The sequence below is a fragment of the Macaca mulatta genome, chromosome 20 (assembly GCF_049350105.2).
Source record: "Macaca mulatta isolate MMU2019108-1 chromosome 20, T2T-MMU8v2.0, whole genome shotgun sequence".
Classification (NCBI taxonomy): domain Eukaryota; kingdom Metazoa; phylum Chordata; class Mammalia; order Primates; family Cercopithecidae; genus Macaca; species Macaca mulatta.
Window position 1 is genome coordinate 81,605,001 of NC_133425.1, and position 26,556 is coordinate 81,631,556.

Consider the following 26,556-nt stretch of genomic DNA (forward strand, 5'->3'; position numbering starts at 1 on the left):
CGGATGTCCTTCTGGAAACTTCTTTGCACACAAAAGGCCCAAGATGCCATCACTGGACACATGTGACATCTCGTTTGCAAGCTAACTTTGGTTTCCAGAGAGTCCAAGTGCCAAAACCACGTCTCTCTGAGGAAATCTGACCTTGACACGAAGGACACACGCAGACTCGTGTTACTCAATTCTAATTTCAGGGTGGAATTTTTCATACATAATAGATACTGGGACGTCAGGGCTGGAAGGAGGCTCGGAGGCCACCTCAGAACAGCTGTTGATATTTCCAGCATGCTTACTGTGTGACAGGCTCTGTGCCAAGGGCTGGCCATGCCTTACCTCTACAAAGCTCCCCTCCACTTCCTGGACCTTATTCTCCCCATTCTACAGATGAGGAAACTGAGGCCTGAACATCAAACTGCTTGTCCAAGAAAGACCCCATGATTGGAAAGTGTTGAGCCAGGACTCAGCCCCAGGGCTGTCAGGCTCTAGAACCCACTTCTTAAGGTGAGCACCCTATAGCCACCCCCTCCAGAGCTCCTTCACCTGGGATCTGATTGGGCATCCCTGGGGGTGAACTTTAGGGAGGCCTGTGAGCCCCCACCGAGAAAGTGCACGCAAAATGTCATGCATGTGTGTATTTTTCTGGGCGGGAATACAGAGTGTTTCAAAGGAGTTCACATTCTCACAAAAGGGGAACCTTCTGTGGCCCTCATTTTGTGGAGGGGGAAGCACAGAGGCCGATGTGTTGCTATGGTTACCCAGCAGGCTAGATGCAGATCTGACCTCGCACCCGCAGATCCAATGCACCCCTTTCGCTACTCTCGTCCAGTGCATGAATATATTTTCAGATCATTTTCATTAAATCGTTTTGTTCTGTGTAAAGCACAGACAGAAAATGGCTCTCATCCAAAGTGTGCAGCTCAGTGCAGGACGACAAAGTGAACACTTCTAGGTAACTCTCCATCCACACCCAGAAGGAAAGTGGTACCAGCACCCTAGAAGCCCTCTCCCTATCACAATCCCACTTCCCCAAGAGCGATTGCTTTCCTGGCTCCTGAGAGCCTGGTTGGCCTGCGATGTGCTGGGATCAGGCAGGGCATCTCTGTAGGTCCCCAGCACGGGAGAGCTGTGGCATTTTTGGCATTGGTTCATCTTCGCTGCTTTATAGTATTCTGCTGCGTCAACAAACTGATCCGCATATGTCTCTCCTCTTGCTGGGGCGGTTGGAAGGCCCGGCTGGGGGCTGCGTGACAAAGGCATGCTTACACATGCTTGGTGCACACGTGCTGGCCTTCCTGTTGTGTGTGTCCCCAGGAGCGGAATTGCTGGGTCATCCAGCAGGCATGATGTCCGGCATGAGAAGATGCTGCCAAATCTCTTTCCAAAAGGGGGATTCACACTCCCAGGAGCGGCTGCTCACATCCTTGCCAGCGTTTAATTTTAGCTGTGCTGGTGGGCGAAGGCATTATGCATATTTTTAAAAATTAAACAACTTTCCAGCTCTTGCGTGTTCTCCTTCCTTGAAGGCATTCTTCTCAGTCACTCTCATCCTGCAGCCCCATGACACACACACGCAGGCGGGGGGTTGCTGAACAGGGCTCTGGTGAAGGGCTGACCCAGGAACTGTGGTCCTCATGGGAGCGTCAGAGGAGGAGGGACTGGGTGAACTGAGAAGGAGTCCAGGAATCTTCCCCCCTCCTACTCCCTTCTTCTGAGGCTATGCCGGGTGGGCCTTGAGGGGTGATCCTGTGCCGATTTTGATCCCATAAACTTGTGTGGGAGGCCATTGGTTTAACTGAGCCTGCCAGGCCTCCTTGGCAATTTGATTTCGTTGAGGCCCTGGGTGGTGGTCCCTAACGGTTCTAAGGCAACTTACGGGGTTTAGCTTTTACGCCGTGTACTTCCCGGCTGTAATAAGTGAGTTATCAGGGTCAAGTGAGTCCCATGTTGCTGGGCACAGGCTGCCTTCACCCCAGGGCTCCCAGGAGCCAGTGGAAGCATAATGGAGACCCTGGTGGTCCATACCTGTCCCGGCCTGGGAATTTGATCATAACTCGACCTTACAAATGATCCCTGCCAGCTTTGTGTCCATTAAGAACAGAAAAATGGCTCACACAGGAGGAGCAGCCCTCTCCTTGGGTGGCCTGGTGTGCAGATCCCCCCCCCCGCCCCCAGGCCACCCACATCTGGGGGGAGGTGGGGCAAGAGGGAAGCGGCAGGCCCAGCCGCCTGAGGATTGGGTACCTGGCCACAGCCGGTCTGAGACAGTGGCAGGGCCCCAGCCCGCGAGCTCCAGCCCCCCGCAGCTCCCTGTTGGCTCCCAGGCATTGGGACTGTCTCCTCCCCAGCCCCAACCAGATGATAGAAAAAATGTTCCTGGTTCGAACCAGAGGGTCTCTGTCACGCCCAACCCCTAAACAAGACCCTCATTCCGCACTTTAGGACCTAATACAGTTACTGTTCCTCTCTGTTGCCCCTACCTGGAGCTTAACTTCAAGAATACACTGCTCTTCCTTATTCAGAGATGCGTGTGGAATCCAAAACTGTGTGTGGACCTGAGGAGCTGTCTAAGAAGTGGGACTCACGGAAGCAGAGAGTAGAACGGCAGTTGCCAGAGGCTGGGGATGGGGAATGGGAGGATGTTACAGTTTCAGTTATGCAAGAGGAATAATTTCTGAAGAACTAATGTACAACAATGTGACTCTGGTTAATAATACTGTAGTGTATTCTTGCAGTTTGCTAAGAGGATAGATCTCAAGTGTGTTCACCACAAAGAAAAGAAAATGGTAACTGTATGAGGTGATGGGTATGTAAATTAGCTTGGTTGTGGTAATTATTTCACCAGGCACATGTATATCAAAACATCAAGTGTACACCTTAAATAGGTACGTTTTATTTGTCAGTCATTCCTCAATAACGCTGGGAGAAAAAAAAGTAATGGTTCTCGCCTTCCTTCTTTATCTTTCGTTTGGGACTTGCTAAGCAGCTGTCCTCAGAAGTCCTGCCCAGGAGTCAGGCGCAGAGGGAGACTTTCTGTCCTCTTCACTGCAAATTGAACACTTTGAATTGTTTAAAGCTCTGACAGGTTTGGGCTTCTCTGTCATTACGGCTCCTCCCCTTTTCTTTCTCTCTGCTCCCTGGTTTGTCTACGCTGCTCCACCTTGGTACCCCATGTCTCCTGAGGACCCCCTACAAACACACACATACGTGCACACACAATCTATTTGCAGGAAGTTCCAGGCAATACCGGATGCAAACCATGCCATCCCTGTGGGAGCCCAGGCACGCTGTGCTCACTGCAATCGGGAGGCTGGGCAGGGTTTTGTGTCCCAGGGCTTAGGAGTCTGAACAAATCCACACATGGATGTAGCACAGATTGCTTTCCTCATGTTAACAGGAGAATGTATATTGATGCATTTATTTATATGTAAGGTCACCATTTAATTTATCATCTAAGTCCTCACACATTTGAGAGTGAAAAAGTGCCTCTAATACTGGTGCCAGGACCAAGATGTGACCGGGACTGTCCCATCCTATTTGTATATGGCAGGCAGGGGTGTGTGGGGAGGGCACAGCCTCGCCTCACTTCACCTGTTTGGGGCCCCGGAGCAAGCACCCCTCATCTCTTGAACAAAACCACACGGAGAGCTGCCCCTTCTCACCGCGCCTGGGAGAGAGGACTAATGAGTTCATGAATGAAGACCTTAAAAACTAAGTATTTCTTGACAAAAATGCAGACAGATTTCGGATTGCATCTATGACACCTGAAGTCTAGATTTAAGGCATAAAAAATAAGCCACTTGCAAGATACATTTTCTGCCTTAGGTGGATTTTTAAAATCCTGACGTTGAGATAACCGAAGGGTCCAGTCAATTTCCCCCTTTCCATTGAAAGTGCCGGCCTTCCCGGACGTGGAGGGAAGCAGTGTCTCCCCTGTGAAAGCAGCCAAGTCACTAGGCAGAGAGGAATCCAGCTCCTTCTTCCCTTCTCTTGGGAAGGTGCTGGAAGGAGATTTTCCTTTCCAGCGGTTAAGTGGATGCGGCTTGGGATGGTTAATCGGTCCCCAGGCCTGGGGATAGCCGTCCTCCCTGGAAGGCAGCCTGCTGTAATTTATTCTGGGGATTGTTTGAAATGTTTGCTGTTGTTGGAGAGTGAACGTGTTCTTTGTGATCAGTTAATGCCCCTCTCACATTTTGTCAACGTGAAGGGAACTGCATATTTTGTAGTTTTTATTTAATGAACCAATTACTTCATTGCCCAAATAAAGGATGTTTTATTCCTAAGACCCTGAATGAGAATCTATAAACCCTATTAAAATTACTTATTAGATTTTAGCTATTATACAGATTCTTTTAATTTAGTTTGGTTTGTATTGTGTCTAAGTTTGAGCTCCTATGAAAACTATTTTAACACAGTTTAATTTGTGTTCTGTCTGAATTCATAATAAACCTAGTAATGTATATTACTGCCAGTGTGCTCTACTGCAAAAACTTGGTACCTAAGATGACTTTGTACATTTTATATGCATAAATATGTAAATAGATATTTCTTGAGTGACATTTGCATGAAAATAATTGAAATAATTGAAAGCAAAATTCATGCAGAAGGAATATTTAAAGGAGGTTTGAAAGAAACAAGATGGGCTTTTCTATGTGACTCCTAGGTACTTTTAGAATTTGCAACAAAGTAGGCAAAGAGAATAAACTATATTAGAATGCTTACTTATGATGCACACACACACACACACACACACACACACACACACACACACACACACACCCAAATGCCTGCTGGAGAGAAATTGATGATTGCATATTATTCATGTCAAAAAGACACCTTTGATTTCTTTCTAAATCTTTTAAGAGAAATTGAACAGAGGCAAAAATATTTGTTTTAAAATTTACATTCTTTATGAAAGAAGCAAGGCATGCTTTTATAAGACATATGTGCCATTCTGTATAAATACAAACATTTGCTTCTTACCTTGGCAAGTATGTTTTAATTGTGTCTAAGTATGAGGACTATGAATTCTTTGGAAACTTTATGGCAATGACTTTTATTTTCCCCTGAAGCTTTTTAAAAAAATCTCACTGTAGCTATTTCAAGTGTGTGTGGGACACGCAGAAAGAGTGACAGAGATTTAAAAATTTATAATTAAAGATTGAAAAAATGTACCAGATGCATCGTCCCGAATCTTTGTAGCTTCTATGTCCTTGAAAATGCCCCAGAGAATGTTTTCTTCCCTTTTGTAGGATGTAGGCTTCTCTTCAGCTTCTCCACCAATCCTGAAATTCCTTTGTTTAAAACAAAACGAAACAAAACAAAACTTGCGGCTTTTCTCAAAATGACAAACTAAACATGCAGAATCTAAAAATCCCCAAACAGAACCCAGACTATAAACCTTTCTGACTCAACAAGCAGATTTTATGGAGACCCCAGTAAAACCCCAAGGATGGCAATAAATAAATCGCCAACCGGTTCTCCCATACAGCTGCCTCTTGTGGACCTCAAGCCTCTGAAGGCAGAGGGAAGATCCCGTGCATCTTGGTTTTGGGGACTTACAGATGAGCCATCCAAATGGCCAAGCTGCCCAGATTTCTTCCAAATAGTCCCGATGGAAGGTAGCTGAGAGGTGGGGGTGAACATTGATCACAAAGCATTTTCCCAAATTTCTACCTCAAACAAGGATGCAAATATTTGGAATAAACAAGGGCAGAACTAATACAATGAAGCAACAAGTAAAAGCGGCAAGGACAGTGGTCACATGGAAAGGATGTGAAGAGGGTAAGAAGCAGAAGGAGATAATTATTTTCCAGAGTTGCATGACCCACTGGTGTGCATCTCATACTTTTAATAGGAAATTCCGTCTCATTCCCATTGCTGCGCCTCAGGGGAGGTCCTAGGTAGAGTAGCAAACCCCTGGGATCTTACCCACCTCCGGCATCTCCACTAACCGTGGCACTGGACAAGTCATTTTAAATTCTGCAGCAAAATATGAGGATCATTTCCCCCATCTAGCCCGCTCCCTGGGTATCATTGTGAGGATGAGAAGAGAAAAAAATAGGAAAGATAAAAGACATTTATGATATTTAAGGAGTTGTATGATCTCTCTGAATGTAAAAGGAGAACTGCTATTGTCCTCATCACAGGTCACCGGCGGCACAGCCCTATTTTTCTCGTGGAGCGACTGGGAACCTCTGTGCTCCGGGAGCCAGGGTGAGGCACAGAATTGTATTTCTGCAGCCAGATCCCCTCCCAGCTCCGGGGCTGTTTTCTTCCCTCTGACAGGAAGGAGCTTCCTTCTGGAAGTGTCCTGACATTGTTCTTGGTATTCCAGAAATTCCCTGGCTAACTGATGGCATGTCCAGAAGGGAGCAGTCCCAGGGCACAGGAGTGCATCGAGCAAATCTGTATTTAACATCTTTTATCTCACACACACACACTTGTGCACACTCACCCACACTTTCACACAAGTGCACGCTCTTGCGCATACACTTAGACACCCTCACACGGTCTCACACTCACCCACGCCGACACCTACACTTACACACACACACACACAGACACCCTCCAGCCTCTCACACCCATGCTCTGACACACACAGACACACATCCCCTCATGCTCACACCCACACTCTGACACACACACCACACACTCAGACACACATACACTCAGACATCCTCACATGCTCTCATACTCACCCACGCTGACACCCACACTGACACAGACACACACAAACACCCTCACAGGCTCTCACACTCACCCATGCTCTGATGCACACACATATTCAGACACACACCCACCTCATGCTCACACTCACCCACACTCTGACACATACAGCCACACACTCAGACACCCTCACATGCTCTCACACCTAAACTCTGACACACACTCACACACTCAGACACCCTCACACACTCTCACACCCACACTCTGACATCCACACTCACACCCACACATTCAGACACCCTCACACGCTCTCACAGTCACCCATGCTCTGACACACTTTCCTGTATCTTGCACAGTCAGGAAACCACCCTGGGCACTCCCATGTGATTAGGGGGTGTGTCCAACCACCCTTGCCCCCAACCCCAGAAGGAGGTCTGCTGTTGCTGAGCCTTCGCTGCCAGCACACGTGTGTGCAGGAGAGAGACGTGCTGGCAGGAGACCAGCAGGGTGCCTGGCCGAACCAGCATGGAGGTGGCCTCCAGGCACACTCTCCCCTCTTCCTCGTGGGACCTGCCTCTATCTCCGCCCAGAGCGTGGCCCTCCAAGCGATAGACTAGACACGGGTTCCAAATGCTGCTTCACTTCTCCAGTGCTTTCCTGGATGATGCCTCTCTTTACAACCCCATTCTCCAGGCCCCTGCAGCCCAGAGCCCCATCACATCTCACAAACCTGCCTGGCACGGTGTTGAGGACATGCCATCCTCACCGAGCACCATCCCGCAAGCCTGCCTGGCACGGTGTTGGGGACATGCCATCCTCACCGAGCACCATCCCGCAAGCCTGCCTGGCACGGTGTTGGGGACATGCCATCCTCACCAAGCGCCTGCTACATGGGCAGCTGCAGTTCCTTGGGAGAATCACATGGGGAAGAGAAGCTCTTCCAATCCATGTGCGGTTTCAATCCCAATGACAGTGTGGGACCCAGCAGCTCACTGTCCTTCCAACCGCCCTTCACTGAGCCCTTTGTGCGACCCATCCTGAGGACAAGGGTTGGGGATCCATTCAGGAATCCCTGGATTTGGCGTCCACACTTCCCCCCTTGTCTGCTTTCCCTGCCCAGGATCATCTGCCTGGGCCTCAGACCCCTCATCCACAAAATGAGCTTGAAAGTCACATCCCAGGGGCAGGACTTTCCTTCCCAGTGCTTGCCTTGGGGTGGGGTCTGATATTTGTGCAATTGTTCGGCCCATGCCCCTCTCTCTAATTTCCAAGCTCAGCTCCCCAAGGGGAGGAGTGGGCCACTGATTCCCGTGTAGGTGCCGAGGGCACTGCCTTGGCAGGTGGACAGTGGGCACCTGCGTGCATCTGAATAGGGCAGGCTGTGGGGGTTAAGATGTAAAGTGCAAAAATATCAGTGTTGCTTCTATTATTATAATTCTATTGTTATTACTAGACATAGCCTCTGCTTCTAGGGAAGCAGACTCATCACCATGCCCAGTGAGGAGCGCAGAGAACACACGGAAGGGCAGGTGGGGCCCTGGCAGCTGCATCTCTTGTGTAAACCCTCTCACAGTGGGTTTTGTGCCCAGCTTTTGTGGGCATGTGCAGACCATCCCCTGCTGAACAGTGAGCTGAGTCAGTGGTTTTTCCACTTTCCCAGACCCTAGGGAGCCCCGGGTTCCTGGGGAGGCACGGCTCAGAGTGCACCTGGCTGGGAGTGGGAGCCCCACTGAACCAGCCTTCTGCAGCCACTGCCTGCTGGGCTGGGGATGGCAGGCGAGTGCCTGGTGTTTCAGGATTCTCATCTTTCTCGAAAACCGTAAGGGCACCATTGCCCACCTGGACCTGATGCCCACTGCCGAATAACTTGGCTGCTGCCCTGCCCACTGTCCCTGAAATTCATTTAACAGATGTTCTAATTCTGCTGCCTGGCAGGCAGCTTTCTGTCCAGTGACTGGCACCAGCCCTGAGAGATGTGCCTCTCTCCATCACCCAGAGGCTCCAGGCAGCCAGGCTGGAGGAAAACAGGAGGAGCCAGAGCCACGAGCTTGGAGACAATTATCTTGTCACTGTTGGAGCCACAGACTTATGAATTGTCACTGTCCTTGAGTGGAGCTGGCCGCCCCTGAGCTTCAGAGGCACCCTCTGGTGAGAGATTTACAGCCCAGCCACAAAATAAATCACTCCCTTACCGGGCCTCTGGAAAGCCGAAACTTCCCACAGAGGCAGTCATTGCACTGGTTTCTTTGTTAAAATAAAAATGCCCCAAGCATCCGCCCATGGAATCGTGTTCCCCACTGGGGAAGGAAGGCGGCTGTGAGGAAGGCAGCTGGCACAGGGGCAGAGACGCCATGGCGGTGATGTGCAATAACTTCATCCACCACTGGCTCACTAGGGACTTCAGAACAGTCCACAAATACTAGCTGAGCTCCTACCATGTGCCAAGGAGTGTCCTAACCCTCAGGGCTGCAGGTGCAAATAGGACAGAGTTCCTAACTCAGGAAGCGCACCGTGTAACTGGGGTGGGGGACAGAAAATAAACAAAAAAGGCCAGGCATGCCAGGTCGTGCTGGGAGCCGAGATGAAAATGAAAGGAGATGAGTAGGGGAGTAGGTGGAGAGGGGTGGGCTGCAGGGGCCATTCCAACCAAGTAGGAGCCGGCCATGTGGAGATTTGGGGGAAGAACATTCCAGAAAGAGGGAATGGCTAGTGCCAAGCATAAGTGAGCTTGATGAGCTTGGGGAATAGACAGAAGGCCCACGTGGCTGGAGTTGTCATTGGGAGGGAGGGGGAGGAGCAGGAGACATGACCAGAGGGGCAGCTGGAGGTAGACGGTGAGCCATGAGCCTGATGACAATTATCTTGTCACTGCCAGAGCCTACATTTTTACAGGGTCACTGCAATGAAGGGTTGAGAAAAGGCTAAGGGGGCTGCAGGTGGGTGGAGGCCAGGAGGCTAGAGAGGAGACCTGTACAGCTGCTGGGCATGGCATGGTGACGATGTGGATTAAGGTGGTCTCTGCTGTATGACACATTTCAATACACATAGCAGCTTGCAAAAACACTCAATGACCTCACAGTCTCTGTGGGTCAGGAGTCTGGGCCCAGCTCAGCTGGGGCCTCTGCAAAGCTTTGATTAACGTGTTGGCTGGGGCTGGTCTCATCTGAATGCTTGAGTGTGGAAAGATCCAGTTTCTTTCTTGCTCGGGCTTTTGGAAGAATTCAGGTCTGTAGGGCTGTTGGACTGAAAGCTGCAGTTTTGGAGTGCTTTGTTTTGTTTTGTTTCATTTGTTAGCCATCAGCTGGAGGCTGCCTTCCACAGCTAGAGGTCAACTACAGTTCCCCGCCACACAGGGCTCAGCAGTGTCGCCACTTGCTCCTTCACAGCCAGCAAGGGGAGTGGATTCCAGCCGAGTGAGGGCCACAACCTTAGGCAGAGCCAACCCGTAACCGTGTGTATGGAACCGTTCACGTCTGTCACCTTTGCCAGACCCTGGGTCAGAAGCAGTCACAGGCCCTGGCTGCTCTCAGGGAAGGGGATCCCACAGGGTGTGCACACCAGGATGTGGGGTCCTGGGTCCGTCTATGGGTCTGTCTACCATGGTGGTGTCCATAGGTATGCTGAAAAGTGGACACTTCTGCTATGTATTTTTAATTTCCTCTGAGAAACAGCGCATTATCATCCCCCATTTAATATATGAGGGGTAAAGTTTTGTCCTACGTGTGGCAAATGATGATTAAGTTTTCTTCATTAAATCCATAAAATACCAGAAGGAGGACAGACAGACAGAAGCTTGGCAGAAAGGGTTTGAAGGGAAGTTGAAGGGAGCCCCAGGAGGAACCTGGAACTCATACATCACAAGCGGTGATATCACCACTCCTAGTATCCACCCCTGCATAGCAGACCAGCCCAAAGCTTACAAGACTGACGTTTACTTTACTTGCTCCTCTACCGACGGCATCCACTGGGCAGGCTCAAAGGCTGGGGCTGGGTCCCCCAGAGAGCTGTGCACTTACACACAAGTGCCACCAGGACCACAGCAGGGGCTGTGGCCAGAGGACTAACACATGGCCTCTTGTGGGGCCTGGTTCCTGCACATGGTGACTGGGCTCTAAGGGTGGGCACCCAAGACAGAGAGGGCGAGGCGGGAGCTGCATCTCATTCATACTCCATCCTGGAAAACACACTGGCTCATTTCTACCTCATTGTATGCACCGGAGCAAGTCAATGTCCACAGGGAAGGAGATCAGCAGCCACCTACAGAAGGGAGGAGAGTCACAGGGTATGCAGCCATGTTTCAGGTAAAACCACCACACCGTCTGGAAACATACTGATTCCAAACAGGCCACAGGCGAGGGCTTCAGGACATTTGGGTGACTATTTGTAACCTTGGTGATTGATGGAAGGAGAAAAGGCAGGCTCTTCTTCTTCAGTCCCAAGGGTCACTGGCTGGACACCAGCCTCAGCGTTCTCGTTGCGCCCTGAGATTGCCTGGGGGCCTCAGTTACTTCATCTGTGAAATGGGGCAATAACCTCTCTTTCTACTTATTTTGGAAGACATCTTAGAAACACATCATCAAGTGTCGTGGCAGATGTAAACCACATGGCTGTTGCATGGGATGGGGAAAGCAGGTAGGGGGCAGCTGGCTCAGAGCCCCAGGAGTTCCCAGAACATACGAGATGGACCCAGTTCCCATCAGCCCCCCATAGCCTCACAGAGACCCAATGCCTCCATGGCTGACAATCCCCCGCAGGCTCCTGTGCTGCCACAGAGCCCCTTGGGAGGGAGCGGGCACCCTTCACACCTCACCACAGCTGTTCCAACACAGCCACTCCAATTTTAAGATATTCCCAACAACGATTCTCACTCATATGCACTGTACACCTACATGTGCCAAGCACCGTTGCAGATCTTGGCAGCACTGTGCCAAATTCCCTTCCTCACGGAGCTCAAGTGCAAGACCTGGAACCTTCCAGGAACCCATGAGCCACCTGGGAGGTAACTCCTTTAGGAAACTTGGCAGTATTGCTCCACTTTTCACCTGGGTACTCTCACACTCTGTGGGGAGGCTAAATGGTAGAAACATTGTGTCTATTTGGGGTGAGGTAAAAGTTTTAGAGATAGATGGTGGTGATGGCTGCACAATATTGTGAAGGTAATTAACATCACCAAATGGTACACTTAAAAATGGTTACAATATTAAGTTTTGTGTTATACACATTTTACCACAATTTTTAGAAAGTGAATGACGTAACATACTGCGGGTCATTAAATGTCATGCTTTAAATGAGTGACTTGCATGGTATCTGAATTTATATCTCAATAAAGCTGCTTTAAAAATAAATCAATAAAATTTTAAGAAGATACTTTGAAAACATTTTAAAAAATTATAGCCCAGAATGGTAAGATTAAACTCTATCAACCATCAGGGATGTTTCCGAAATGCATGTTGTGCTCTTAACGACTAATTATTGTTCTGGTTAACCAAGGCTTTGCTCAACAGAAAATCAAAGGTACACCAGGGAATGAGCCAAGCTCAGAATCTCACAGGAGAAACTTCTGGTCAATTGATTCACAATCCATTTTATCTCCACCGACATGCAGGAAGCTCAGACAGTCTGTAGAAATCAACTGGCCTTGAAAGTAACCCAATATCCCACGGACTGCGTTTCTCCATCCTCCCTCCTCCCTTTGCCCTGGTTAATATAACTTGATATTTCATAATCCTGGAACTTACACGTGCCTCTGCAAAGGTGAAAATCCCCACAGCAGAGACGCTTAGTCTAGCAGATGTATGATTCAATTTGCCTATTAAATGCAAATATCCAAGTGGGCTGTTGGTTCAACCAACTACTCAAACAAATTGAACCTAGATCCCAACAAAGGTGAATTGTGCAAAAATCAAAATGAGCACTGGGTGGGATCAGCTACGACACCACCAGAAGGAAACGGAGATGGGAAAGCAGCTGGGGTCAGTTCCCCCAAAAGGAGCCATGTGGTCTCGGTTTGGTTTTAATTAACTTTAGGAACAAAGTTTTTTCTTTGGCTGGCCTGTGCGAAGGTAGAATTGCGTGGCAACTGGCATTTCACGTAATTGGCACTGATGGTCACTGAACCCACAGGGCTGAGATCGACACCCCGAGTGCTGCTGATTTCGGTGAAATTGAACAACTTGGATGTGACCGCAAACCCAAGTGAAATGTGAATGCCCCGGAATGGGCTGGTTTGCAGCCTGAGAAGAATAGAGGCTTCACTGTGGTCCAAATCAGGACGCAGTCCAAACCCAATCTGTGTGTCCCGCTGCCCGTGTGGGGGTCTGGGATACAGATCCCAAGGCTGAGGACACTCAATTGCCTCCCCTCCCCCATCTCCAGCCACCATCCAGCTGATGGGGGCCTCTGGCAGCCACCCAGGCCATTGTGTGTTCCAGGGTTAACGGCTCTGGGGTTGGGCAGAGGGGGACCCAGCTGAAGGACGATGCATTTACTGACACCATCTACGCAACTGATTAAACAGTCCTTGTGAGTAGAGCTGGGCCTGGCCAATGCCCCCTGCAAGGTGCCCACCTGGGCCCCAAGCCAGCCAGTGTGCACCAGTCCTGTCTCCTAGTAGGCACATGAAGAATATTTATTATCAGTGATAATAACACTAATGACATATTTGAAGGACCTGGGACTGCAGATGCTACAAATTTGAGTGGGTTTCATTTCTCCCTGGCATTTAGAAAAGAGGAACCTCCCTTTATGCCCCTAGCATGAATGTCGATGTCCATACCCACACACGAGCCAACACACGGCCACTACACTGCACAAACCTCATTTATGTGAGATCATCGGCCATGAGATTCTGTGGGTGCCCAGAGGAAGGGGGTTGATGCAGATGAAGAGGTCAAGGGACACTACTGGAGGAGGTGACACCAAGGCAGAATCCTCAAGGAAGCATAGGAACCCTTCTAGACCAGGGAAGGGGGTCCAGCCAGAAGGAGCATGCGTGCAAAGGTGGGAAACCACCAGGAGTCTCGGAGGAATTCCCAGTTTCCCAGGGTGATGTCCACACAGTTGGCAGGAGGCTGAAAGGGCCAGTCAGGAGTTGAGGGGAGCCCTGGAGGGCTTTTGAAGGTTGGTGCCTGATATGGTTTTGCTGTGTCCCCACCCAAATCTCATATTGAATTGTAGCTCCTATAATTCCCACGTGTCGTAGGAGGGACCTGGTGGGAGATAATTGAATCTTGAGGGCGGTTTCCCCCATACTGTTCTCATGGTAGTGAATAAATCTCACGAGATCTGACAATTTTACAAAGGGTTCCCCCTTTCACTTGGCTCTCGTTCTCTCTTGTCTGCCGCCATGTAAGACGTGCCTTTTACCTTCCACCATGATTGTGAGGCCTCCCCAGCCACGTGGAACGGTGAGTCCATTACACCTCTTTTTCTCTATAAATTACCCAGTCTCTGGTATGTCTTTATCAGCAGCGTGAAAAGGGACTAACATGGTGCCATGCCTGGGTGTGGGTGTTAGAAATCTTGGTCTCTTGGCCTCCGGAAGGTGAACTGAAAAGGAAGTGAGGCTGTGGAAGGAGACCAGGCTAGAAGTTATGCCGATAAATCAGGCACAAAGCAATGAAGCACTGAGACTAGCGATGGCAGTGGTGATGAGGCCAATGGTGGCAGTGGCGATGAGCATCAGGGGGTAGATGCAATGTGGACTTAGGAAGACATACAGGATGTGCCCTTTCATGGGCCTCCCAGGCCATCCCTCCATTTTCCATCCTCTCTCTGCCCTGGGGTCATGGAGCAAGCCTTTGGGTCCTCTCCCCTCTGCTTCCGGTTGAGCTCAGCCACTGGGGAGCACAGAGGATCTGTGGGAGGCAGGACAGGGGGGTTGGCATTGGGAGTATTTACTCTTCTCCCTCCTGGAGGTCCTCCTTGGGAGATCACCTCAGGCTGGCATGTTCCTCAATTAAAGGCCACTACTTCTCTCATAGTGGCCACTTCTCCATGATTCTCTCTCCTTCTGAGTCCTGCTCCCCTCCCTTCCCTTGACCCCAGCACCTAGGAGTGGTAACAGCTACAATGCTACTGGCCCCAGCTTCCTGCTCCACCCCTCAGGCCTCCCTTACACCAATCTCCACCTGTATGGTAAGTCTCTCGGCAAACTCATCCTTCCTTCATCTCCTTCCTATTGGGACCCCAACTGAGAACAAACCTCACATTCACTTCTCAGAAGTCTTGAGTCATTTTACAGGTATGTGCTGTGTTTCTAGAAGTGTGCGCCAGGTACCGTGCAGAGAGCAAGCCGGGTAGTGTCTCTGTTCCCATGAGGTCCCACCCTGCCTCTGTGGTCCAAGGCAGCATCTGGGGCCTTGGTAAATACGGAGATTTATGAGCCCTGCCCTAGCCCCAGAGAATTGGAAACTCTGGGGGAAGGACCCCAGAGTCTGCAATTTTAACAGAATTCTCAGGGGTTCTCAATGGGCCAGGCTCAAAACTGCCAGTGCAGTGGCTCATGGTGCTCTGTAACACCTTACACTAAGCAGGACAGGGACCCGCCTGGCAAGCATGGCACTGGCATCATGGACACGGTCTGCCCACCTGGTCAGCAACCAGCAGAGTGCCGAGAGTCCAAGCCATCCATATCAGGAGTTAAGGATTTGGAAGATCACTCCTGAATTCTTAAGTAAAGAACTAGCTGATGTGTTCATTTTTCTCCACTTATAATTTTCTGCTCTTTGCAATGTATCTCCAATCCCTCCAAATCGTAACAACACAATCATAATCATTTTAAAACCAGTAATCTGTTATGCATATGCTTAGAGTGTGACTGCTCCCTCCCTCCCATCCCCTCTCTCCCTCCTCTGTATCTTCCTCCCTCTCCTTTTCTTTTTCTCTCTCTCCATATATTAGCTGTAGCAAGTCCTGCTTTATAAAAATTTATGTATTTCGGCTGGGCGCGGTGGCTCAAGCCTGTAATCCCAGCACTTTGGGAGGCCGAGACGGGCGGATCACGAGGTCAGGAGATCGAGACCATCCTGGCTAACATGGTGAAACCCCGTCTCTACTAAAAAATACAAAAAACTAGCCGGGCGAGGTGGCGGGCGCCTGTAGTCCCAGCTACTCGGGAGGCTGAGGCAGGAGAATGGCGTAAACCTGGGAGGCGGAGCTTGCAGTGAGCTGAGATCCGGCCACTGCACCCCAGCCTGGGCGGCAGAGCAAGACTCCGTCTCAAAAAAAAAAAAAAAATAAAATAAAATAAAAATTTATGTATTTCTTTAAAAAAACATAAGTTGGTAGCAATTACTTATTTTATTTGAAAGTTGCATTTCTTTTCCTTAACAAGGTCCCTGGCATAGTGACAGCCTGATTCAGGGGACAAGAAAAGCAGGAGACACAACTGCTAAAGGATTCATTCATGTTTTGAAATGACGCAGAGCTGTGTTTCTCATCTGGGGACCTGCTCACCTGGGTGCCCCTGACTCTGACTCCCATGAAGGTCCCGGACTCTGTCTCTCGGGCTTCCCATCCATCCGAGAATTATTGAGCCCTGTGTTGTCTTCGGGGGGCTGTGATGGTAAAGAGAACCCCGTTCCCCCACCTGTGGGGGACGTTTAGTCTCACACCTCTTTACTCTTCATGAATCCACGCATTTTTTTTCTCCGTGAGTTTTGAGATGTTTAAAAATTCCTTTCTTTATCTTGCTTCTTGAATGCAGCATTCAATACATTGCAATCGGTAAAATGTTGCCACCGTCGATCGTGAATTCCATTGCACAATATAAAAGCCCTCATTTGCTTTCCTTTTGGATTGGATTTCCAAATGGGTCAAATGTTTACAGAAATGTCCCAAACTGTACAAATAAACTGTAGCTCCAGTGAGGGAGGCAGTTTACATTACTCTCAGTCAGATGAATATGGAAGCTGCAGCCTGTCCTTTGAAAAGCACTTCACGCACTGTGCCTGCGAGTTCTGTGCCCCGTCTGGGATCCCTCAATTCCATCAAAAAGCTTTGGGAAGGGCATGGTGATCCTACAAATCCACACATCCATTCACACCCAGCTGGGCGGCTCTTGTCCTCCACTAGGTCAAACAAACAGGGGTTTTCGCCCAGGCATCCTGGAATGCCCACATGCTGTGGACCTTCCCCAAGCTCCCTTCCCCTGAGATCACCTGCGCCGCCTGCTCTGAGCTGCCATTGTTCACCCAAAGCACCTGGAGAGCAGGAACTGGGTCTTGCTCTCATATTTGGCACATGTGGCGTGGAGCCTTGCACGTAGTCGATCTTCACCTGTTTGCTAATCCAATCCCCTATTTTACAGATGGGGAAACAGAGGCACTGAAAGTCCTGAGTGTCTTGTATAAGTGGACGTGGGCCCTATCACCTGAGTTTCAGAACAATGCCTGTGCTGGTTATATAGCTCTTGTCTCTCAGCTCCAGGACCATCTGCAGTGGGAATTAGAATGGGCCCCAATTCAGTATTGGGGAATACTGGAGTCCTTAAAAGAAGAGGAGATGCACAGGGGAGAGGCCACAAGAGGATGGAGACAGAGATTGGAGCACTGCAGCCAGGGACAAGGGCAGCCTGGAGCCACCAGGAGCTGGAAGAGGCAGGAAGGATTCTCCCCTAGAGCACTCAGAGGGAGCTGACACATTGACTTTGGACATCTGGCCTCTGGAATGCGGGGGAATACGTTTCTGTTGCTGTGAGTCACCCAGGTCATGGTAGTTTGTTTCGGCAGTCCCCGGGCCCTCATACACTGCCCTTCTGTTCTTTGGGTAGTGATGCTCCAGTGGGGCTGGGCAACCCCACTTCGCCATTGCCAGCTGCTCCCTGTTTGGTTACACAAATAGGGGGCGCTAGAGGGCAACGCAGGAGAAGGCAGGAGAGCCAAATTCCTTCCTGTTCCATCAGCATCCCAGCATCAATGGGCTTCACCCTGTCAGAAGCAGCTGGTTCCACTTTCTGAGAACTCTTCCCCAATCCATGCTGCACCCCCGGCCCCACCCCTCGGAGACACCAGCATCAGCTGCTTAGCTTTGTTTCCTCGGGGGTCTGGGTCTTAGCTCCATAGGACCCCTCCTCCAAGCTCCCAAATTCTCCTAATCTCAACATCTTCCCTTGGTCCTCATAGCCCTGGAGGTGGTAGCTGAGTCCATGTGTAATTCTTGCCTCTGCAGTATCTTAAAGTTACCTTTTGCCTCTTTTCAGTCTTCTAATCACTAGATTTTAAAACATATTTATACTGAATTCTCTCTGTTAAAAATAACTGGTGTGTTTAATGAGTGTTGAGTTTCAGTTTGGGAAGATGAAAAAGCTATTGCGATGAATAATGGTGATGGTTGCACAACAATGTGAATGTACTTAATGCCACAAAATTGTAGTTAAAAATGGTGAAAATAGTAAATTTTTCTTTTCTTTTTCTTTTTCTTTTTTTTTTGATGGAGTCTCACTCTGTCGCCCAGGCTGGAGTGCAATGGAGCAATCTCTGGTCATTGCAACCTCCGACTCCCGGGTTCAAGTGATTCTCCTGCCTCAGCCTCCCGAGTAGCTGGGATTACAGGCATGTGCCACCATGCCCAGCTAATTTTTATATTTTTAATAGAGACGGGGTTTCACCATGTTGGTCAGGCTGGTCTGGAACTCCTGACTTCAGTTGATCCACCCGTCTCGGCCTCCCAAAGAGCTTGGATTATAGGCATGAATGCCTATATTTCTGGGTGCCTAGATTTCTGGGCACCTATATTTCTGGCATCCAGCCAGAAAATAGCAAATTTTATGTGATGACTACTTTTACCCCTCAGCGCCCACCCCCCAACACAAGACTGGTGTGGTTTCTATTTTCCTGACTGATGTACATTATTTAAATGGTGACGACGAAATAAACATTACTTATAATGATAATGACAGCTATCACTTTGAACCTTTCCCATGTGCCAACCTGTACTAGGTATTTAATCATCATCACATTTTACAGACTATTCTATGGTGTCTATTTTAGTGATGGAGAAGCTGACCCTCAAAGTGGTTATGTTGCTTGGTATTAAAAATACCAAAGGGCAGAAATCAAATTTATTGGACTGATTTTTTTTTGTAAACAGGATCTAGCTCTGTCACCCAGGCTGGAGTGCGGTGGCACGATCATGACTCACTGCAGCTCAACCTCCTGAGCTCGAGCAATCCCAATCCTCCCACCTCAGCCACCTGAGTAGCTGGGACTACAGGCATGTGCTGCCATGCCTGGCTAATTTATTTATTTATTTATTTATTTATTTATTTATTTATTTATTGTAGAAACAGAGTTTTGCCATGTTGCCTAGGCTGCTAAAGCATTCCTCCCTCCTCAGCCTCCCAGTGCTGGGTTTACAGGCATGAACCACCACACCCAAACTGGACTGATCTTCTTATCGTTATGTGATATACATCTTTGTCCTTAGCAATTTCCTTTGTTCTAAAGTTGACTTTACCTGATATTAATATAGCCTTTTCTTTTTAAAATTAATATTTGCATGATATATCTTTTTCCATCTTTTTATTATTAACATCTGTCATTATGTTGCAAGTGACTTTCTTTCTTTCTTTTTTTTTTTTTTTTTTTTTTTTTTTTTTGAGACGGAGTCTTGCTCTGTCGCCCAGGCTGGAGCGCAGTGGCGCAATCTCGGCTCACTGCAAGCTCCGCCTCCCGGGTTCACGCCATTCTCCTGCCTCAGCCTCCCGAGTAGCTGGGACTACAGGCGCCCGCCACCTCGCCCCGGCTAGTTTTTTTCTATTTTTTTTAAGTAGAGACGGGGTTTCACCGTGTTCGCCAGGATGGTCTCGATCTCCTGACCTCGTGATCCACCCGTCTCGGCCTCCCAAAGTGCTGGAATTACAGGCTTGAGCCACCGCGCCCAGCCTTTTTTTTTTTTTTTTTTTTTTTGAGACAGAGTTTTGCTCTGTTGCCCAGGCTGGAGTGCAATGGCACAATCTCGGCTCACTGTAACATCCAGCTCCTGAGTTCAAGAGATTCTCCTGCCTCAGCCTCCCAAGTAGCTGGGATTACAGGCACCCGCCACCACACCCAGTTAATTTTTGTATTTTTAGTAGGGACGGGGTTTCACCATGTTGGTCAGGCTGGTGCAAGTGAGTTTCTTATAAAAAGTTTATCATTAGGTTGTGGGGTTTTTAAAAATCCATTTGCCAATCTTGTTTTTCAATTATTATACTGCAAATATTTACATTTAAAGTAATTACTGATATATTATAGCTTAAGTCTGCCATTTTCTTGTTTTCTGTTTGTTATATCTATTTCTCATTCCTGTTTCTCTCTTTTTGCCTTCTTGTAGGTTACATAAACATTTTTGAGTTCCATTTTTATTTACTTAACAATGTTTTTTAGCATGACTTTTTTATTTTTATTAGTGGCTGCTTTAGATACTATATCAACTAACTTATTAAAGTCTATTAGTATCGAGGTTTTACCACTTTGAATGAAGTTTAGAAAACTTACTTCCATTTGGGTCCCCTTATGCTCCCTACTTTTAAGATATAATTGTCTTAGCTACTTCCTGTATATACATTGAATACCACCTCAGATAGTGCTATGATTTTTGCTTTAACTATCAAATAGGATTTAAGAAAGTCAAGAAGATAAGTAATATCTGTTATATTTACTCCTACTTTTGTCCATTCTTCTTTCCCTTCTTACGTTCCTTGGATAACTTCCCAAAGTCATTTTTTAAGAGTGAGCCTGTTGAGAGATGGATTCTCTCAGTTTTTCTTCATCTGAGAATCTATTTCCCGTTCAATTTGGAAGGATATTTTTACTGGATATAGAATTTGTGGTTGACAGTTCTTTTCTCTCAATCACTTGAAAAATATCGTGCTACTCTTTTCTGTCCTCTCTGGTTTCAGATAAGAAATCCATGGGCAATTGAATTGATGTTCTGCAACAGGTAACATGTTATTTCTCTTTAGCTTCTTTCAAGATTTTTTACTTGTCTTTACTTTTCAGAAGTTTGCTTGCAGTGTGTCTTAGTGCAGATTTATCTGGGTTTACTCTTTTCGAGTTTTACTCAGCTTCTTGAATCTCTTAGGGTTATGCCTTTCACCATATTTGGGAAATTTTCAGCCACTATTTTCTTATACATTTTTTCAGACCAACACGCTTTTTCTTCATTTTCTGACACTCTGACAATGTAAATACTAGATTTCTAAAATAGTATACCACAGGTCCCTGGAGCTCTGTTGGTTGTTTTTATAAAATCTATTTTCTTTCTGTTGTTTAAATTGAGTAATTTCTTTTGTTCTATCTTTAAGCAAACTCATTATTTCATCTGTCATATTCGTTCTGCTATTACACTCAAACAGTGTTTTTATTTTGGTTATTGTATTTTTCAGTTCTAAATTTCCTTTTGATTCTTTTTTATATCTTGTATTTCTTTGTTGAGACTTTCTATTTCTTTGTTTCAAGTATAGTCATGATTACTTGCTGAAGCATTTTTATGATTGCTGTTTATAATTCTTGTCATATCATTCCAAATAATCTCATTTTTTGTGTTGGTGGTGGTCTTTTCTCCTTCAAGTTGTTATTGTCCTGGTGCTTGTGATGGTGAGCAAATTTTGTCTGGATGCTGGAACTTCGGGGGATTGTGTTGTGAGACTCAGGACCCTGTTTAATTTTCTTTTTAAGCAGGCAGTCACCATGTTCAGATGCATCCTGTAGATCTAGGGTAGGGGTGGTTGTTCAGCGCTCCAGAGGACTCCATTGACCTATCCACTGTGAGTGGCATGGTGATGACTCACACTAACTCATTGCATATGGGTGGGGTAGAAATTCAACCCCCCACTCAGTACCACTGACACCAACTCACACTGCTTCATTGCTTCCAAATTGAGTAGTAAGCTCAATTCCCCTGCTGTACCCTCACTTGATACTAGGGAGTGGGAGAAGCAGAGTGCTGGCTAGCTCTGCCTCATCTGTCCTCATTCAGCCTTGTTGATGGGGTAGAGGCTCAGCTACCCATTGGGCCTCATTGTCAGCAGGGGTAGGGTGGGAGGAACTAGAGTGTGGACTAGACCTTCCTCATTTTCATACCACTTCATTCAACCTCATTGATGCTGGGCAGGATTCAAGGCTCAGCTCCTACTGTGCTTTGCTGACGTATAGGGTGAGGTGAGGGGTGAGGAATGCCCGCTGGCTCCACGTTACGCTGTTGAATTCAGTCTATTTCCTTCCAGATGGGAATGGAGGTTTAGCTCTCCACTCAGTCCACCAATACCACCCCAACAGAGGAATCAGAGCATGCCAGCTTCTGCTGGACAGGAAATGAAAGATTAGGTCACTGTTTGGCTCTGTGGACACCACTGGGTGGGAGACCTGGAGGGCTGTAGAGAAAGAAGGAGCTTTTCCATTGGTTTTGTTGGCTGGAGCATGGTGGCTGTGGTCATCAAGGTTTTCAGTTCTATTCATCCACACTTTCCCTGGTATGTTTACTGGAGAAAACAGCCTTTCTTAGGATAATTTTTGTCTGGGTTTGTTGATGGTTTGGGGCTCTGGGCTTCTCCAGCACCCTGTTTGAGATAGATGGGACTCAATATAGAAACTCAGGAAACTTTTTGCTGAGTCATCCCTTAAGTCCTGAGATTCCTAAGCAGCCTGCTGTCTTCAATACACATTTCAGAGTCTTTGCATGTTTGTTTGTTGTGCTATGTTCAGGGCTTTTTGTTATAAGACCTAGGAATTGGAGGAATGGAGTTACTTCATTTTGGCAGGAACCAAAAATCTCCCCAGAGGGAGTCGAACTGAAGTCTATCCACTTTCATAATCCCCGCCTTTTCAACCTTGCTGCCCCACCCAGCTGCCTCCATTATCTTTGCTGTAGGAACGTTCACCAACATGACCCATTTCCTTTTCCTTCAGTGTCAAATTCACAGCTGCACTTGGGACCTTCTAGAATAAGACATATTGACCTTCTCCCCAGCCTTCCTCCGTTAATCATGGTTGAGAAGACTCACTGGGTCACCAGTGTATTAACTCACATTCTTCTGGGGAATAACCCCCAAGTCTTTTCTCAACTGAAGGTTGACTCAAAGCGTGGGCCATCTAACCACTAACTCAGGAAACCTCAGCAGTCATCTGACCCAAGGTTTCTTCACATGACACTTCATGTTCATTTTCCATTACTTAGTCCTCTCCTGAAGAGACACTCAGGAGAGAGGCATTTTAATCCTTCTTTGCTCTATGACTTCTTGGGTGGCCCAAAGAAAATACATCAGCACATACTAAAAACCCTCAATCTCCTCATTCAGGAAGAGAACAAACATGTGGGGGAGAGTAGCTCCAGGCCCACCCAGGTCTCAGGAGGCCAGGAGGTAGCAGGAGAGGTAACTAGAGTCAAAGGTCAAGACCACTTCTCTGGTAGCTTGGTGGTAAATTACAGAAATAGACTGTAACAGGGACAAGACATCTCTTTCTGCCTGAGTTTTCCATAGAAAAGCTGTAAGTTCTGCAGAGAAATTGAGTGTTACATCAATTAATACAACTAAAAATCAATAGCGCTCCCCAACCACCTCCATTTGTAATATGGAGATAATAACAGCACCCACCTCACAGCACCATTATGGTTAGACGGCATCACGTGTAGACATTGATAAGCCGAGCGCCTGGCCTATTAGTAAACTTCACGTAACAATAATCCTTATTTTTAGAATTATTGTTTCCTTAATTTTTTTTTGAGACAGAATCTCACTCTGTCACCCAGGCTGGAGTGCAGTGGTGCAGTCTTGATTCACTGCAATCTCTGCCTCCCAGGGTCAAGCAATTCTCTTGCCTCAGCCTCCCAAATAGCTGGGATTAGGGGCATGCACCATGATGCCTGGCTAATTTTTGTATTTCTAGTAGAGATGGAGTTTCCCCTTGTTGGCCAGGCTGGTCTCAAACTCCTGGCCTCAGGTGATCTGCCCACCTCAGCCACCCAAAGTGCTGGGATTACAGTCATCAGCCACCATGCCCAGCCCCTTAGTCTTTCATTCTACCAGTTTTCCCTTCGGTCATCCATCAAAACTACTATAGAACAATTTTTTTCAAGTACATGAGAGTCTTTGTATACTTTCTTTCAGTTCTAAATCCTTATGACTTCAAATTCATTTTTCCACATTAAATTTGGGAAAAGGGGCAGAATGTGGAAAGTCCCATGGAAGACCAGAAACTGGAAGTTATAAAATCCTGAGCCATGACATCAGGATGTGGCAGCGTTGTTTACACGAAGGATTGTCTCTTCCAGTAACCGAGGCCTCCCAGTCATCAACAATAGAGGCCAAAGGAGGTAAAACTATACAAATCTGGAAACCAAGACTTGGTTTTCTCCTAGTTAGTATTTGAAATTGGGCTTAAGACATTGGTACAGCCAGGGAAATATTCAAAGCATCTTTTAGCTCACCCCTAAGGCAGCTTTGGATTTTGTCCGAGAATGGTCTGGTGTGAAAAGGAAGGAGGTTCTTAAGGACCTGAAAAATGCCTGAACTTAACTGAAGAAGTTGGAATTTTTTATGAACTGAAACTGTGCTTCTGATCATACAGCTTCCCTGAGACCCCCTGTGAGTGGGGAATGCCAGCTCTATCCCTTTTCGTGATTGTACAGAAAGAAAAATATTTGCCTATTCATGTTCCTCTTCCATCGTGGCCCCTTCGAAATCGCTGTATTCCATCTTGACTGTCACTTGGAAGTCTTGCTGCTATTGCATGTCACCACCACGGATGGATTCCACTATTTTTCCTCTACCAGTGGGGCTTTAACCCTGGCCCCTCATCTTCCTCTTCACCCCATCTCCAGCACCCATCGATGAGCCTTCCAATTTGTGGGCCTCCCAAGGACCTGGCCATCCCAATTCTGGTACTCTTCACCTAGTAGTTAAGTTTAGGTTGGGTTGCCTGTGTCTGATATGAGAGTGTGGAGTCAACCTTTTTCTGGTCTAAGCCACTGTTAATTTGGGTCTCTGTTATTAAGCGGAAACTTCTTCCTGAATATTGCAAATGAGAGCCTGTTCTCTCCTAGCAAACAATAAGACTGAGAGAGGAAATGGCTGTGAGTTGACCTATGTGGGCAAGGGAACAGATGACTTCGCAGAATTCCAGTGTCCTCAAGCTTGGCATGCAAATGGTCACCACACCTGAAGGGCAAAATGGACAGGAAGAATGGGCATCTCAGTGCACATCAACTTCAAGGGCAGGTGGAATTCCCTCTGACACTTAGTGCTACATGAACCTAATAGCGCTCAGATATTGCCCTGGCAAAGGTGCATGGAAGACCCCAAAAGTGATTGTGATTTAGTGAAACAGAAGCTAAACTTTGAGGTCAGGTTAAGTTATTGAAAAATTAAGACATATTTAATGCACAACCAAAATGTGGACTAAGAAAGCAAGGATTACTGTCAGTATCCTCTTCCCTCTCACTGTCTCCCATGGTAATCACAGATGTTACCTTTATTCAGCTGAGTCCTATACCCCTCTTCTGTAGCTCCTCCTACATCCTCAGATTCCAGAGCTGCAAAACGTTTCACCGCAAAGGGATCTTCATTTTACAGATGAAGAACCTGAGGATCAAGAGGGTCTGGAACTTGAAACTGAAGTGAGTTCCAGGCTCCTACCCAGAGCTGTTGCTGCTTCATCACTCACCTCTACAGCTCTGTGGGGACTGAGGGACATTTACGGATGGGGGCAAACCTGATCAAATGCACCCAGCTGAGTCAGGTGGTACAAGGCACCTTCTGAAATGTAGATAAATCTGTTTCAGGGAATTACTAAACTAGGGTGCTGGGAAGTTTGCTTCATTCACTCAAGGGACGTTATTACCTTAGACAACTAGAGACTATAGGGCCCAGGGCACACCCTACAGTCAATTACTCAATTACTTTGCTAATAGGTGAAGTGTGTGAAAATCAGTTATTTCTATGCAGACAAAGTGAGGGAGAGATTCAATAATTATGTAAAAAATATCAGAATAAGCAATATATTTGGATATGTTAAGGGGGAGCAAATGACCAACAACCATCCTTTTTCTGGATATCAATAAATGTAGGTTTAAATTACCCAGATGTTTGAATATCTGTCTATGTGTGTATTATCTAGCCATCTATCCACCCACCCAACCATCTGTCTATCTAGCTCTATCTAACTAGCAGCTCTGGAATCTGAGGATGTAGGAGGAGCTATTAGCAATCTAATCTATCTATTATCTATCTACATCAATCAATTATCTATCTATCTATCTATCTATCTATCTATCTATCTATCCATCTATCTATCTATCTATCCATCTATCTGTCTCTATAAACCAGATGAAGCTCCTCCATCTCTGTCTTGCTAAAATAAAATAAAATAAAAAATAAAATAAAAAACAAAAAACCAACTTTACTTAAGTATCCCTCACAGAGGTAACTCCAACACCAGCATGGAAACAAATCTTCATTAGTCCAAGCCAACCATATAGCTCCACTTCCCCCATCAATGGTTGGTTTAGCAATGGCCATGTGACCTACCTCTGGCCCATGAGACATGGGACACGATTCCCTTATCAAATGAAGGCGATAGAAGAGAAAAAGATTTCCTTCTTGCTGCCTGTCCTGGAACTGCTGCAGCCATTGTGACCAGCCTGAGGGTAGAGCCAAGAGCGAAGATGTGGAAAGATGGAAAGAACACGGTTCCTTGATGATATTGTAGAATGCTGCAATCGACCAGAAACCTGAGCCAACTTGAGAACCTGCACCACTTCTGAACTTCCCTTGCATGACATTATACATTTCCTTGTTGTTTAAGCTAATTGAGGCAAATTCACCTAAGGCTTCTTGAGTGATGCCAGTGTACTGTGGAAAAACCTAGTGTTTCCAAGATTTTAGTCATTCAGTTTCCACCTTTCGGATGCTTT

The 26,556-nt window shown here is 47.1% G+C and overlaps 1 long non-coding RNA gene across 1 annotated transcript in view; it reads left to right on the forward strand.

Moving 5' to 3' along the window:
* LOC144338313 (uncharacterized) overlaps positions 1 to 25,718 on the forward strand; it is a 279,087-nt gene extending 253,369 nt beyond the window's left edge. Inside the window, exon 4 of the long non-coding RNA XR_013412315.1 lies at positions 20,546 to 25,718. This is a non-coding gene — a long non-coding RNA (uncharacterized LOC144338313). The remainder of the gene's footprint in view (positions 1 to 20,545) is intronic.
* The last annotated feature ends 838 nt before the right edge of the window (positions 25,719 to 26,556 follow it).